Source organism: Mauremys reevesii, linkage group 6 (assembly GCF_016161935.1).
Source record: "Mauremys reevesii isolate NIE-2019 linkage group 6, ASM1616193v1, whole genome shotgun sequence".
In the NCBI taxonomy this organism is placed as follows: domain Eukaryota; kingdom Metazoa; phylum Chordata; order Testudines; family Geoemydidae; genus Mauremys; species Mauremys reevesii.
Genome location: NC_052628.1, coordinates 95,836,855 through 95,849,072, shown reverse-complemented (window position 1 = coordinate 95,849,072; position 12,218 = coordinate 95,836,855).

Below are 12,218 nucleotides of genomic sequence, written 5' to 3'. Positions count from 1 at the left end.
GCAGCAAGCATGGATTTACCAAAAACAAATCATGCCAAACCAGCTTAATTTCTTTCTTTGACAAGGTAACTTGTTTGAAGAATAGAGGAACGCAGTGGACATAATATACCTGGACTTTAGCAAGGCTTTTGACACAGTCCCACATGACATTCTCATAAGTAAGCTGGAGAAATGCAGGTTCGGTAGACCTACCATTAAGTGGATACATAATTGATTAAACAACAGCAAACAAAGAGTGACTATTAATGGAATGATGTCAGATTGGAAGAAGGTCTCAAGTGGAGTTCCACAGGGGTCTGTTCTGGGTCCTGGGTTATTTAACATCTTTATTCCTACATCCAGGTCATTAATAGAGAGGACACAGATCAAATTTATAAATGACACAAAGCTGGGGGTGAAGGGGTTGCAAATGCTTTGGAGGATATAACTAAAATTCAAAGGGATCTTGATAAATTGAAGAACTGGAGTATTGACAACAAAATGAAATTCAACAAAGACAAAATGTAAGGCGCTACACTTAGGGAAGAAAAACCAAATGCACAAACATAGAATGGGGGATAACTGGCTTGGCAGCAGCACTGCTTAGAACAGGGGTTCTCAAACTGGGGGTCAGGACCCTTCAGGGGGTCATGAGGTTATTACATGGGGAGTCGGGAGCTGTCAGCCTCCACCCCAAACCCCGCTTTGCCTCCAGCACTTATAATGGTATTAAATATATTAAAAAGTGTTCTTAACTTATAAAGGGGGTCGCACTCAGAGGTTTGCTATGTGAAAGGGGTCACCAGTAAAGAGTTTGAGAGCCACTGGCTTAGAAGGATCTGGGAGTTGTGTTGGATCACAACCTTAACATAAATCAATGTGATGCTGTTGCAAAAAAATCAAATGCAACTTTGGATTGGATTAACAGAGGCATAGCATGCAAGTCATCAGGGGGTGATCATCCCAGTCTATTGGGTGCTGATTAGGCTTCACCTGGAGTACTGTGTCCAACTTTGGTCACCAATGTATAGAAAGGATGTAGAGAAACTGGAAAGAATCCAGAAGTGAATGACAAAAATGACCAAAGGGATGGAATGTAAGCCATACAAGCAAAGGTTGAAGGAACTGGATATGTTTAGTTTGGAAAAAGAGGAGATTAAGGGGGGACATGACAGCAGTCTTCAAATACTTGAATGGCTACCATAAGAAAGATGGAGAAAAATTGTTCTCTTGCCACAGAGGGCAGGACACAAGGCAACAGGTTCAAACTACAGCATAGCAGATTTAGATGAAATCTCAGGAAAAACTTCCTGTGAGAACAGTAAGACAAAAGAACAAACTGCTTAGGGAAGTTGTGGAATCTCCTTCATTCGCGGTTTTCAAAACAAGGCTGGATAGCCATCTGTCTTGGATGCTTTAGCCACAACAAATCCTGCATCTTAGCCAGGAGTCAGACTAAATGTCCCTTGCTGTCCTTTCTAACCCTATAGCCCTATGATTCTACTGTTCTGGTTTTTAAGATTCTGCCACTTCTGTTGCAAGAAGACTCGGTAGGCTTAATTCTAGCTGCTGCCTTCTCCTCTGAGCTGCCTTTGGCAACTCTTGGGTTTAGAAATGGAGGACCAAATTCTGCCATTAACTTTAAATACCACTGACTTCCATAAACAGGATCACCCCGGTGATATTTTTACTGTGCAACTTTCACCTGGCATTAAGACAATTTGCATAGGTGGAGCTGACTTCAATAGGGTTGTCTAGGTTGCATATGACAGCACACGTGATCCAGTGTTAGATTATGCCAGAGCCCAACAGGGCTGAGTCCTGTTAATTCAAGAATGATACCTATGAATGTAGGTAGCTCTGATTCTAGTAGGTAAATTCAAACACTTCTGCTGTGAGTCCACAAGGAGGGCGTTTGTAATTAAAAAAATAAAATCTAGTCACCCTTGCCATAGGGTTTCACACATAACATATGATGCCTTCTCCTGGCGTATCTTTTACACTGTAACATTTCTGAGGCCAGGACTGTCCTTATTTTTGTATAAGAATCATATTGTTAGCACTAAAGAAATAGGTTGAGATTTTCAGAGAAGATCCCTTAGACTGCTTTGAAAATCTCACCCATAATAAAAATAGTAATACTGAATAGTGGCAAGAGTTTGTATTCAAGAGCGTGAATGCTTTTTCTCTTTCTTCTAGCCATCATTTAACTTAACCATGATGCTCCTTCCTCCTTCATTCACGTATACACACTTCCAATTTAACCCTCCTGTAGTTCTTGCTTGCAATTCTGTCTATTTCTGTCCAACACAGGAAAAAAAATGCTGAAAAATTACAATTTCATTCTCAGCCCACACCCTCTTCTCCTAACACATTCAACAGAAATAACCAGTAAGCACTAAATATTAATATATTTTAGGTAATCTAGACTACTGATACATCACTGTGACTAGCTAGCTCTATTTTTTGGTCCCTCTTCACACCACTGAGGAAAACATGTGGAAGCTTAGCCATTTTCCAATCTCTCTTCCACTGCATGTCCGAAATGGATTGATTTCACAAGGAAGAGTCAGACTGAAAGAACAGCGTCAGTGTTTCCCCTCTCAGCCACCAATTTGTTTTTCACATGGTACTAAGAAGTTTTCTTTCTAACAAGCTCAAAGTAGTCATACCCAAAATGGCAACAAGTTAACTTTTTCCCCCAGCTTTTCCACAACATAGTGGGAAGATTAAATAAGCAAAAGTTTGTGCTTAAAATAAGAAGTGCTGATAGAACAGCATTGATCAGCTCCTCCCCTTCACCCCCAGCACTTCCTGCCTGCCAGCGGCCCTGCCAAGCAGCGCCTCCCCCTCCCTCCCAGACCCTTCCACCCACCACAGATCAGCTGTTCAGTGACATACAGGAGGTGCTGGGGGGAGGAGTGAGGGTGGGGCATGCTCGAAGTAGGGGGCGGAATGGGGCGTGAAGAGGTGGCATGAGGGTGGGGGCTTAAGGGAAGGGGTGGTGCGGGGGCAGGGTCTGGGGCAGAGTGGGGGTCAAGCATCCTCCAGGAACGCAGGAACTCTGTGGCTGTGCTCTGGCAAACATTCTGCAGCATTGCCAAAAAGCTGACCGCATACCTCACACGAATAGGTACAAATCTGGTGGTGGAAAAGTGATGCCAGCTGTACTGGATTCCTAAAGTTTCAGTTCTAAGATGTACATATACAATTGTTCTTAATTTAAAGTAGTTTTAGGGGGGGGTTGTTTTGTTGGGGTTTTTTGGGGGGCGGGTAAAGTGGTAGCTAGAGATGGCCAGAGCTTTACTGTTTATATCTGAAATTTAAACTCAACATCCAGGAGTTTTCAGCTTCTGAGTTTCTGCTCAGGCCATTAAGCAAATGTGACCAGCTGGGATCCAGGTATGGATTCCTGATTTTGGTTTAGGCCCCTCTGTAATGGAGATATGTATGGCCAGGAATGACTATCAAAACAGATCACACAAAAAAAAGAAACAAGTATGTGAGAGAAGACCCAACAATTTTCCTTAGATATATTTACCATAAGGACTGAACATTTGTAGTAGATAGGTTAATAAATGTATTACAGCCTTGGCATAGTTAGCTAGTTTCCCTCATCACTGCAGTATATACAACAGATAAATAAATAGGGGGTAAATGTGATGTATATTTAGACTGAGCATTAGATTTTAAAATCTCTGTCTAACTGAATGCATTAGCCAGTGTTTTCTGTTTGTCACCAGGATGCCATGGAAACACAGAGCTGAATCCCTAATAGGTCTCTCCTGGCAATAAATAAACAAAGTCTTTGTCTATTCATGTTTCTATTTCTTTTTTTTTTCATGTAATTTACAATTTCAGAAAGAAAACAGATCGTCCTTGTCCCATCCCATTTTGTTTGGCTGCAAAGTACATTAAAGACAAATGCAAAATACACCTTCTAGTGGCCATTGTTGATTTTTAAACTGAAGTTGCTAACATCAGCAACCACTGAATACTGCTTATTTGTGTTCAACTGGTTTATAAAGAAAAAAAAAGTGGGATGTATAATTAAACCTGGAGACAATATTCTTTAAGTAAATTGCAGTCTAACCCAAAGAACACTTAGTATATTTATTTAAATTGAAAGCTGATATAGGACATAAAATGTTATTTTCCTGACAAGTCTAAGGGTCTAAAAACCCTTTTTATAGAGATAGGAACAATGTTCATAGCCTTTAAACTGTTCCTCCAAAGCAATGACACACTATAGCTTCCACAGCTCCAAAGCTTATTAGAGCTAACCAAGGCAATCATCCCTATCACCCTAATGCACAGGAGCAAGGTGAACCCTAAGCATAAAGTGCTAGAAATACTGCGTATCACACAGCATCGGTTTGCCATCTGGCACCTGCTGTACTGTCTGAAATGAATAAAGTCATCGAGAGGGAATGTTGTGCAGTAACATGAGTAATAGAAAGACTGATAATTATCTGTGTGGAGAAGTGGGAAGATTTAATTAGGTTACTCAAATCTGAATAGTCAACTGAATCTGAAGACAGCAACCTCAGTCATGGAGGGCAGCCATATGGTCCCTCTCAAGCTTTCAGGTCAGGCTGAAATTCTGCAGGGATCTTTGTTTCTAATTTAAGAATTCAGCACCAAGTGCTTGACATCACATCTGTCAGGAGCTTCTTGGTCTAGAACTACAGTCAACAATTCTGGCAATAAACACTAAAGGCCCAATTGTGCCAAACCTACACATACAACTGACTCCTACACTTCCCTCCCTGCAGTCCCCTGTGCAGGAGGCATTCAGGTGTGGGGAGGGGAAGGCAGGGGGTGGAATGGCCAGTGAATGAAGTGCCCTGACAATTCCCAGCTGGCATATGATCCTAGAGGACCACAGCTAGATGGTGCAGTTTAGAGCAGTCCTGAGGCTGCTTTAAACTATGCTGAGACTGAGGCAGAGAATCCAGGAGCTGCAAATGATTCCCCAACAGCCTCCTCTCTGTGCTGTGCCCACCATAAACTGGATGCAGTCAAAAATCTGGCTTCCTGAGAGGTGCCTCACACATGCAAGTGCCGCATTCAAGTGTAAATACAGCAAAATTAGGCCCTATTGTAACTGTGAGGCAAATAAGGCATATATGTGGTAAATTAACACTAGAACAACTCAGAAAATCAGTTCAGTATAAAAAGAATGACAACTTATTGTGAAATCCAGTGTGAAGCCAAAAAGCCTGCTCACTGACACTGGTGTTAGCATTGCACACCCACTTGGCACTGGTGTAAATTACTGTACAAGGGCCAATATGGTGAAGAATCTGGCTTGGAAATAGCCAGTGACTAAACTGTTGTCAGATGGTTTATCTTTTTTGTGACAGATACAAATCTGAGTCCTAGCGTGCGCGCACACACACATTTCAGTCCATGCACATAAGTGAAAACTGACAATCCATGGTTGGTTGATTTTCTAAATTCTTTTGTCTTTTGGCCATAGTCCTTGGTTTCCCTGTTGTTTGAGTAGCCATTCTCCAGCTGCCACATCACAATCACTCCCTCTCCAAACCAGCAGGACTAGATGGGACTTAAGTGTCTATGACTGTGGTTCAATAAGTGATTAAATTAATCACAGTTCAAACAATAAGAGGCTTTCCTTCCTCCAGCTCCCATGAGCTGAACTCAGAGCCTCTGCAGCACTGTTAACCCCTGCTAACCAGGGAGCAAAACACAGATGGAAGCTGAGGGAGCAGGAAGGGAATCAAACCCATATCTCCACCACAGCAAATACAGGTGTAGAACTAGGAGGCCAAATCAATCGTTGAAATAAAAAGTTTAATGAAACTTTCTGTACAGAGCTTGAACTATCATAACAGAAATAATTTTGGGTGAGTGGGAAGAATAAATTTCAAGGATGAACCCAAATAGTCCTGAACACCTGAATGAGATCTGATTATGAGCTTTTAGCACAGCAAAAATCCCACTTCTAAACACTCTTAATCTTAGAAAATTGTTACAAATCTAACATTGCTCAGGATTTACAGTCTTCAGATTTTGTATTTGGATTTGGAACATTATAGAGAAAGTTTCAAGCTGTAAATTCAGATATGAAAATGGGTCTGGATCAGGGATTTTGGTTCAGTGTTCTATTCGAACTACTCTACCATCCTGGTTATCTTCAGCCTTTATTAAGCATTCTTTTTCCCCCCACTGTGTGGAGAACTACAGACAGTTGTTCATTCAGTCAGATTGTTGTTGATCTGACCAGCAGGGTCAGGACAATAAATCATTCATTCTTAAATAAAAGAAAAAGGAAAACTTCCAGAACTCAGTTCAGTCTCACATACTGTACTGTAGTAAGAGAACATCCATAATGTCACAATACATACTTCAGAGAGATGCTAACAAAAGAATTAGTATTGGCAATTGGACCAAAAATTCAGTGGATCCTTTTGATAGGTGGGGCTTGCTTGTGCCACTCCTCTTACTTGCCTTTGGTATTGTCAGGGCTGATTCCCCACTCTGGCACTTCGATTGCAGAAGGTGGGGACCCCCAAGGATTCTAAAAAGTAATACTGGCCACTCCAGGCAAGTATTACACTCCCAAGGTCACAGTTTCTTTCTGAACTTGGATGGGTAGATGCTGCCACCACCCAAGTGCAAAAAACACACCTGGGGACCCAGGAAGGCGCACTTGGGAATTCCTTCCCATGGGGTACCCTCAAACTCTTTCACTGCCCTCTCCGGGGAAGAAATGAAAATGAAAACAAAGGAAATTAGCTTTTGCTCCCAGCTAATTAAATATGTTCACAAACCACTTAGGACACCAAAAATCCAATCCTGTTCTTAAAAAAGGTAAATTTTATTAAAATCTAAAAAGAAAGAAAATACATCTGGAACTTAGGCTTTTACTAGATTTAAAAATCCCACGTACAAAAATTAAATATCAAGAATAACCTTCTTGAGGTCCAGCTTAAAGGTTACGAGCAAAACAAAAGCATTTGGGGTTAGCACAGAGTCCACAAGCCAATAACAAATAAACAGAAATAAACATAATTGCAACTTTCTAAACATTCCTGATTTACTTACATATCTGGGTTGTTAAATAAGTAGTTGTAGATCTATCTGATGATTTTCATATCTGGCCTTCAGCTTCTCAGAGCATAACTGCTCCCTGTTCCCCTCTTTCCAGGAGAACAGGAGCAGCACACAAAGGGAAAGCTTTTCCCCTCCAATTTTAAAAAGTCCTAGCCTTCCCATTGGCTCTTTTGGTCAGATGCCCACTCCCTTCCTTTTACCTGGACTTTTTTAACCCTTTACAGGTAAAGCAATTAGAGAACAGCTACTAAGAGGAATTTATTAGCTAACTCGTTGGCTGGGCGTCCATGAAAGGGAGCTATCCCCTCCCCCCACACACACACACTTCATTTATCACAGGTATACAACTTTCTTTGCAATATATGTGTGTGTGTGATTCCACTGCCACTTGGCACACCCAATTCCCACTGAACTCAATAAAGGTTCGGTGCTACAGAATTATGCCTTCAATCTGGAACTGTTTACAGTAAATGTCATAACCAAACAGCACCTTCTGTGACATTGGGAGCAAAATGGTATATCTGCCACCCAGGGACAGAAATATCTACTTCAACTGCTTGTGCACAAAAAAATGCCAAGATGTTAAAATGCAGCAAGCACATGTCGGTATTTGCATCTGCCTATGTGTTGCAGAGAACTCACATTTTGCCTGCATTTAACTTCTCTTCTTTACAAATAAATGTCAGGGCCAGGTTATTAAATAAGGTACTGGCTGTAAATATTTTGGATTATTTTTAATATTCATTGTACTGCATTACAATGTGATAGGATTTAATAACGTCCATGTCATATGCTGCACTGGCTAACAACAACAACCTACATTTACTGGTGTATAGCATCTTTCATCACTAAAGGTTCCATATGCTCTCCTAACTATTAGAGTCAGATCTGAACCTTCCATCAGACTTGGTTGAGGATGAAAATCTATCTGAGCCCATATTCTAATTTTGCATAATGGTCTCTATTTACATAATGAATGCACCAAGATCCTCATCCCAAACATTGTCAAACTTTGGCATATTTAAAATTTGGATCTTGATGTGTCTTGGCCCCTCCCTGGGGAGTTTACCATCTATAAACCTGACATTACTAGTCCCTCATATTCCTACTCTATGCTATGTCATTTAATAACCAAGAAGCACCTGAAAAGTAGGAAATCTTTTTCTTCATTGCCATCACCTGAGCCAAATGAATTTAATATCTATCGTATCACTGTCTCATGCTTAGTGTTTCCCACTGTGGGCCTCACACTACACTGAAATTGTTCCACTCAGCAGTGCCAATTAAAACTCTGGGCATATGGCTTACATGGACCTTGAACATCAAACACTAAATAACCTGGAAACTCTCAGATCCAAATCTCATTTTTCTGTTCACTTGCCTGCTACTTCTGCTTGCCATTCAGGCAATCTTCCAAGCCTCCACCAAACCCTCACATTAATCTCAATGGTTTTGATGCCACTGAAACTTTTTAGATAAATTGGTTTTGACTGTAGTAGGATATTTTTCTCACTCCCTGGAAACAAGACACCATTTTCCTAGTACTCTGTTTTTAACACTTCTGAGACTCAGAGGCAGATCTGCCACAGAAGATCATGAGAAGCTTCTAAAGCAACCAGAAGTGTTTGCCAAAGCTCTCTGGTTCTACTCATCTCTATGAAATGGAGCTAGCCCAATGAGGAAAGTAGATAGGATTATTGTTCTTCTGCCTAATTTTAACCAACTGTCAATTCCCCTCTCCTAAGGGCTTCATGCCTTAGATATTAAATCAAAGAGAGATTTTGTCAAATAGCTGTATCCTGCTTCATCTTGTTTATTGCACCCCCATTGATTCTCATAGTTATATCTTTAAAATACTCACATATATGCACAGACAAATTACTTAAGCATCATAACCCCATCCTGATGCTACACTAATTGTCTGTTATCAAGCTGTGCTTTTTAAACTTATTCACATTTGATCCTTTAAAAATGCTTTTGAGCCTTAAAGAATTGATGTCAAACTGACTGGTCTAATTTCCCGCTATGTCTTTAGATGCTTTTTAAAAATAATTGGGGTGTTGAATTAGTTATTTTTCTGTTCTCTAGGGATCTGTCCTACATTTTTAAAGTTTAAGGTTCTCCAATCTCTTTTTCTATTTGTCCTTTGTCTATGCCCTGTGTCTCTTCTCACTTGAGTTACACTCATGAAAGAGACATCATCAACTTAAACATTTCACTTTGTTTAAAGAATTTTAAGGTATTTTTACAAACACCAATGATCACTATAAGTGAAACATATTAGAGACAAATGTTTTCCTCTTTATTTACTTTGTGCACTGGAGAGCATTTCATGTATAGTCAGTTTCACTATTCCCCTGTACGATTAGTCAGTTTCACCTGTTGCTTGTGTAGGGCTGTGAAATAGCAACAGAGGAGAGAAAAGCATTTTTAAAAATGGGAAAATATGAATACAACATTATAAAAAGTGGCAAGATGATTTGGAGGCAAGTGTAGTGGCTGAAACTAATTTCAACTCAATTTTAAATGGCTTAGACTGCAAGTTGAAATTATCCCTTTAACTTGAATCCAGACAAAGTGGATGGTATTCTGTTCTACTGAAGAAGAATGACCTTGAGACTTCCAAAATAGGTGTCCATAAGAGCCCCTTGTTGGCCCATTTGTACACAGTAGAAGGCCACACACCTTGCTCTTTTGAATTGAGTTACACTCTTGGATGCACAATAATTGCACAGTTGTCATAAACTAGATTTATTGTAATCTCTCTTTACTCCTTCCCTCTACTGACAATGAGGTTTCTCTCCTGTTCCCTACTTCTAATTCCACCACCTGCTCCAGTGACTTTAGTGAGTTTGACCAGGCCCTTTTAAAGATTAAAGCATCAAGATTTGCAACCTGATACAAAGTCCATTGGAGTCAATGGAAAGACTCATTAAATCAGACCCTTAGTTCCTTCCACCAAATACGCAAGCATGGCAAGCATTTAAAGGAATGATAAATATGCTGCTACGAGCTGAGTCATTTTTAGGGAATTAAAGCTTTAGCCTGAGTGCCTTCTGGAAGGTAAAAATCTCCTCACAGAATCATGTCTTTGGTTTCTAGTTGTCACTATACATTTAAAAGGGTAATAATTAAAGTAATTTCTCTATTGAAATTGCAGTTACTTACGCTAAGTCCAAGAGTCGGCCATTTCCAGATGAATGAAGAACTGAGGTTAACAGCCTTTAGTTTCGTCTTGCACTACCAACCACATACTTCGCTTTTCATTGAAATTCCCCAAGTATTAAGCTTAATTGATGAATTTATTTTAAAATATTTTACTCCACTTCAACATTTCAGATTGAAATAATTCATCATCATAAATTATTTCACTTTTCACCAGAAACTGACTTGGGGCTTCAGTCAACATTGATAAAGCTTGGTTTTGTCTTTCTTCCTGACAATTTAAACTACTTGAAAAGCAAAGCTACAGGTATTTGATCCTCCTCAGATAAAGTCTGCGTATGAATTTAGGAGTGGCAGGGGAGAAGACTGAGAGGAATTATCAGTGCTGTTACTTTCAGTAGATCTTGCAGAGATTAAAGGGATGAAAGGGGAAGAAATATGGCTTCCAATTGTTCAGTGAAGAATAGAGTAAGTAGTTCTGCCAACATAGCATCCATTTTACTCCACAAGTAGAATGTTTGAGAGAACTATTATATTTCTTCAAACAGGTATTTTATACCCTATATCTAAGCTGCTTCCAATCCAACAAGTTGAAGACCAAAAAAGTTCCTTCAAGTGTTATCTTCCCATGTGGTCAATTCTTGAGACAGTTAAAGAAAAAAACAAAACCTGGACTTCAATAACAGAAGTCACCACATGGATTGCCAATGGCAGAATGTTACAAAAGTTTAAAAAGTAAGAAAAGAACATGAATACTTCACACAAAACCAAGCTTTTTTCCTGGTTGTATTTGCTCTTTTTTGTCTATAAAGAGTGCTAAAGCTTTATATGTAGTAAAAAAAATACTGTGATGGCACTTAAGAGTTTCTCCTTGTGGTGCTTACTCAATGCAAGTAAGGGCTGGCCTTTCTGGAATAGTAAATAAAAGGGGGTCAAGTTTGAAACTCAAAAAAGTGTGAAAGTATTTTGCTCAAACTTCAATAAAACAAAAAACAAACCAATCAACCTTTGAGCTAAGAAGAAACAGGGAAGATTCCATACCTAAACCAATTTGTTTGCCAGCTGAGCATTGTCATACTTCAAAAAGTATGGGGGAGGGATAGCTCAGTGGTTTGAGTATTGACCTGCTAAACCCAGGGTTGTGAGTTCAATCCGTAAGGAGGCTACTTAGGGATCTGGGGCAAAAATTGGTCCTGCTAGTGAAGGCAGGGGGCTGGACTTGATGACCTTTCAAGGTCTCTTCCACTTCTAGGAGATTGGTATATCTCCAATTATTACCTAAAAAGAGTGATGGATAATAGCAGCAAGGCAGAATATTAGAATGGACAATTCCAGGAAAAGAAGGCAACAAACACTACAACAGAGGAAAGAGAGATCCTCTTTTAAGTGTGCACTAAAGAGCTTATCACTAAACTTCTTAACAAGGAAAATATGGGGAAGGAACTTAAGAACAGGAGGCACCAGTTGATGGCTGTTAACGTGGCCACTGGATGCAAAGCATTAACCTTGCAGGCTAGGAGATATTTCCAAACCAACAGAATCACAACTGACCGACCATCTCAGGGGCTGTATTGCTATTCCAAACATAAAAATAACAAGAAAAATGGGGTGAAATCCTGGCCCCTTTGAAGCAAAGGGGAGTTTTACCACTGATTGCAATGGGCCAGGATCTCAGACGTGGGGTCAGCCAGTGGGCGGGTAATCAGTGTAGAACCTAATATCCACCTTACCTTGGAAGGGCTCACTCCTCTATTCTCTACCCACTCAAAACTTCAAACAGTTTAAATACGAACTTTGGTTTGGAGCTCAAGTGATTAAATTCTGCTTGCCTACCAGCCCAGGGCATGTAATTGCTTTTGATAGCAAGTAAAATATGATTCCCTCCCCCCCCCCGCCTTATAAGAACTAGATTTTGTGCCTGGGCTGGTGAATTTTCAGGATAGTTTTCCAAGTTTTTCCATATTTAGAAATAGCTGAGTGTTTTCAGGTACTGT